The sequence below is a fragment of the Arachis ipaensis genome, chromosome B10, assembly GCF_000816755.2.
Source record: "Arachis ipaensis cultivar K30076 chromosome B10, Araip1.1, whole genome shotgun sequence".
NCBI classification, from domain to species: domain Eukaryota; kingdom Viridiplantae; phylum Streptophyta; class Magnoliopsida; order Fabales; family Fabaceae; genus Arachis; species Arachis ipaensis.
The window spans coordinates 38919158-38923939 of record NC_029794.2 but is presented as its reverse complement, the minus strand read 5'-3'; the positions used below and the strand labels follow the sequence as shown (position 1 = coordinate 38923939).

The window sequence follows — 4782 nt, the reverse complement described above, 5'->3', positions numbered from 1 at the left end:
TCAACCAGACCGATTAACCATCAGCTCAGATACCACTTGTTGGGCCGCTTTGCGGAGCTCTTCACCACCGGAGAAACTTTGGAGAGGAATCAAGTGGTGTCTTCTCATCTTATGTTATCTCACTAGATTCCTCTCCGAAGTCTCTTCGCTGGTTAAAAGCTCCCCACGGTGACCCAAAAAGTGGTATCAGAGCCGATGGTTAATCGTTCTCATTTAAGGAGTATTCAATGTGAAGCATCGAAAGTCTTCCCGGCAAAGATGGTCCAAATGGCGTGTTCTGCGGTGTGGTGCAGCGATGTGATGGACAAATACTCATAAGTATGGAGGAGCTAGAGGAGAGTTGTTGCTTGATGTGGAGACCCACACTTGATGGAAAGATCGTTAATGTTGCAAGTGTTAGAAGTAGTGAAATTAGTCCCACATTGAAGAAAGCAACAAAGAGTGAGGAGTTTATAAGATGAGAGATCCAATAACTTAGTTCCTTAAGGTTTTGAGTTGGATGTGATGTCTTCTCATCTTATGTTATCTCACTTGATTCCTCACCATTGTACTGAACAACTCCGCCGTGTAGATAAATAATAAGTTATAAGTTACCGCCATCCCAAATATCCCTAAAATACCATACAGCATTCTAATTAACTTCCACACTCTAACATTCCTCAATAAACTACCTAACAAACAAAACAAACCACTGAAGCACATTGTCCCTATTGCCAATGGCTTTCTCCCAAACTTTTCTGACAAAATCGCCGTTAACCGATACGCCGGTATCTCCGCCACCGCATTCAGCACCACGTTCATGCTCAGACCATAGTACACAACAGCGCAAAAGAAGTTAATTGCCACCATTAGAATCAACCTTATTCTAGTGACTGGGGATCGAAGCATGTCAACGATAGAACCCCCAACTGCATCTTTGTTTTCCAAAGGCTTGTTCTTATAAGTCCAGGTTAGTGCTTCTATTTTTGCTTCTACTTCTACTTTGACTTCTTCGTCGAGTGCAAGAAGAACACCACTAAGGAGGTGTTTTCGATTGGTGGAAGCGATGGTGGACATGATTTTTATGGCTTCGGTTACTCTTCCGCAAACAAGGTACCATCTAGGAGACTCTGAGAGGAAAGGGACAATGAGGATCAAGAAGAGAATGGAGGGGATGGGGACGCAATGTAAAGCTTGCGCCAAGTTTGGAAGACATAGGCAACAGCGGAGAGGATGGCAATACCGATGGAGAAGAAGTAGAAGGTGGACATTCTGGCGATGCCACATTTTGTGGGGCCGATGGTATCGGTGGCAAGGATGAATGCACATAGGCCAACGCCACCGGTGCTAAAGCCGGTGAGGCAGCCAAAGATGGCGTTTAAGGCACAAACCACCATTAGTGAGCCTTTCCTTCCAAGGAAAATGTCTGACAGGTGACCAAATATCCCGACACCTGAAAGTACAAATTAATTCTATGATTAAACAACAACAATAATAATAATATTAGTAATAAATCATATTTTACATTGATATCAAAATTACTTTCATAATTTTGAACCTACATAATTTCTCTTTTTTGTTTGGTTCTTTTTATGAGTATTTTGAATATGCAAGTATATATATTGGAGAAGAATATATTTTGGAATTAAGTTTTTAGTTTATGAAAATACTTTTACATTAAGAAAGTGTTCAGAATTATTCAAAAAAAAATCTAATTATATTATGGTATCTTTTATGTAAATTTAAAAACAAAATATTTTCTATTTTCATTTATTAAAATATTTTGTTATTAAATATTATATATAGTCTAAGATAGAAAATATTTATTTTTCTAGTAATGCAAATATTTTAAGGAAAACACGAAAAGTTTATATTTTTTAATTTTAAAATTGGACTAACAATAATATTTTTTAATGTTATCAGGACTTTGTATGTTTTACTATGAAATAGAGTTGGATAATTAGATTTAAGGGTTCACAAATCTAAATGTCAAATGTATAGTAGGTGTCTTCTTATCTTATGTTACCTTACTTGATTCCTCCTCGAAGTCTCTCCGGTGGTTAAGAACTCCCCACGGTGGCTCAACAAGTGGTATCAGAGCCAATGGTTAATCAGTCTGGTTTAAGAAGTATTAAATGTGAGGCATCGAAAGTCTTCCTGGCAATGGTGGTCCGGGCGGCGTGTCCTGCGGTGTGGTGCGACGATGTGATGGACAAATACTTATATGTATGGGGGAGCTAGAGGGGAATTGTTGCTTGATGTAGAGACTCACACTTGAGGGAAATATTGTTAATGTTGTAAGTGTTAGGAGTAGTGAAATTAGTCCCACATTGAAGAAAGCAACGAAGAGTGAGGAGTTTATAAGATTAGAGACCCAATAACTTAGTACCTTAAGGTTTTAAGTTGGATGTGGTGTCTTCTCATCTTATGTTGTCTCACTTTATTCCTCCCCGAAGTCTCTCCAATGGTTAAAGAGCTCCCCACGGTGGCCCAACAAGTGGTATAAGAGCCAATGGTTAATCCGTCTGGTTTAAGTAGTATTCAAGGTGAAGCATCGAAAGTCTTCCCGGTCCGGACGGCGTGTCCCGCGATGAACAACCCCCATTTGTCCCACCTACATCGCGTCCCCTAGCGCGGCGTTCCTCACCACTGTAGGGAACAACTCCGCCGTATAAATAAACAATAAGTTGTAAGTTACCGCCTTCCCAAATATCTCCAAAAAACCACACACCATTCTAACTAACTTCCACACTCCAACATTCCCCAATAAAAAACCTAACAAACAAAACAAACCACTGAAGCACATTGTCCCTATTGCCAACGGCTTTCTCCTAAGCTTTTCCAACAAAACCGCCATTAACCCATACGCCGGCATCTCCGCCACCGCATTCAGCCCTACGTTCATGTAGAGGTTAGTATCAAGATTCACCACGTTCATGCGTAGACCATAGTACACAACAGCGCAAAAGAAGTTAATTGACACCATTAGAATCAACCTTATTCTAGTGACTGGGGATTGAAACACGTCAACAATAGAACCCCCAAATGCATCTATATTTTCCAAAGGCTTGTTCTTATAAGTCAAGGTTAGTGCTTCTGTTTTTTCTTCTGCTTCTACTTCGACTTCTTCGTCGAGTGCAAGAAGAACACTACTAGGGAGGTGTTTCCCATTGGTGGAAGCAATGGTGGACATGATTTTAATGACTTCGGTTACTCTTCCGCGAACAAGGTACCATCTAGGAGACTTTGAGAGGAAAGGGACAACGAGAATCAAGAAGAGAAGGAGGGGATGGGGGATGCAATGTAAAGCTCGTGCCATGTTTGGAAGACATAGGCAACGGCGGAGAGGATGGCAATGCCGATGGAGAAGAAGTAAAAGATGGACATTCCGGCGATGCCACGTTTTGTGGGGCCGATGGTATCAGTGGCAAGGACGAATGCACATAGGCCAATGCCACCTAGAGGTGTTCATGGATCGGATCGTATCCGCAGATCCACGGTAAATATTCGCATTCGATCAGAAAATTGCGGATACGTTCCGATCCGCAAATTGATCGGATCCGATCCGATCCGATCCGCAGATCTGCACAATAATAATTAAATATATATATATATATATGTGTGTGTGTGTGTGTGTGTGTGTGTGTGTGTGTTATTATTATTATTATTATTATTATTATTATTATTATTATTATTATTATTATTATTATTATTATTATTATTATTATTATTATTAAAAAAAGAATTATTATTATTATTATTATTATTATTATCATTATTATTATTATTACTAACTAACCAACCATATATCTGACAAAGAATAAGGACTGGACGAATCCAACTTTAAATTTGTCGCCACAAACAAGTTTCTACTCCGACACGGTGGCTCTGCCGTGTCCACCAACATACTCCCGCTCCTCCGGCTGGATCCCGCAGGTGCTCCTAACCGCTCCGTAGGCGGCGGCGGTGCATCGCCACTCCAGTTCGCGGTCTGCAAAGATCATGGCCATGGTGTGGCAGGCCTCCAGTACCCATGCGAGACTTGTAAAGATGAAGTGTCTCAACTGTCATTTTTCAAATTCTTCGCAGTACTTCCAGAGCATCTCATCGATGCAGAGCTTCTCCATCTCCACCTTCCTCGCTGCCGTCGTCACCACCAGCGTACGAAGCTCGTCATAGTTCGAGGACAACGTCGTTACCATTTCAAATGCCTCTTAGCACAGATGTATGAAACTTGTGTTAATTAGCTAGTGTGTAGGTGAGAAAAGGAGAGGCAGAGATATTAGAGAGTGATTGGGTTATTTATAGTTTCAGAGGGCGCCATTTAAAAGAAATTTCTGAATGTCTTTGGGGGAAGTGCTTCACATGGCAGATTTTTCATTGTAAAACTAAGAAGTGTTAGTTTGGTTTATTTTTTAATTTGGTTTAGTTTTATTTTAATTGTATTTTATGTATTGAATTGGATAACAAACTTTAAGGTTTTATGGTCCAAATAATTTAAAAAGCTCATCTAAAAGGTCGTGGGTTCTAGTTTCTCTATCTTTGGTAAAAAAAAAAATTTAAAAAGCGAATGAGCTATAGTTCAAATGACATAATCTTTTCATACTCATTTAGAGGTTGTGGGTTTGAGTCTTCCTATCTCTGCTTTCTTTTTAAAATTATTTATAATTTAAAATTTAAAAAATAAAATTAATTAAATTTTGATATTTGTTATTGTTAATTTGTCAAAACTAGTTTAATAAAAACACGATAAGTTTATACTTCTTAATTTTAAAATTGGACTAAAAATAATATTTTTTAATA

At 39.0% G+C, this 4782-nt stretch overlaps 2 pseudogenes; both read right to left on the bottom strand.

The window, feature by feature from the left end:
- LOC107620546 lies at window positions 523-2584 on the bottom strand (annotated as a pseudogene).
- LOC107620547 lies at window positions 2249-4050 on the bottom strand (annotated as a pseudogene).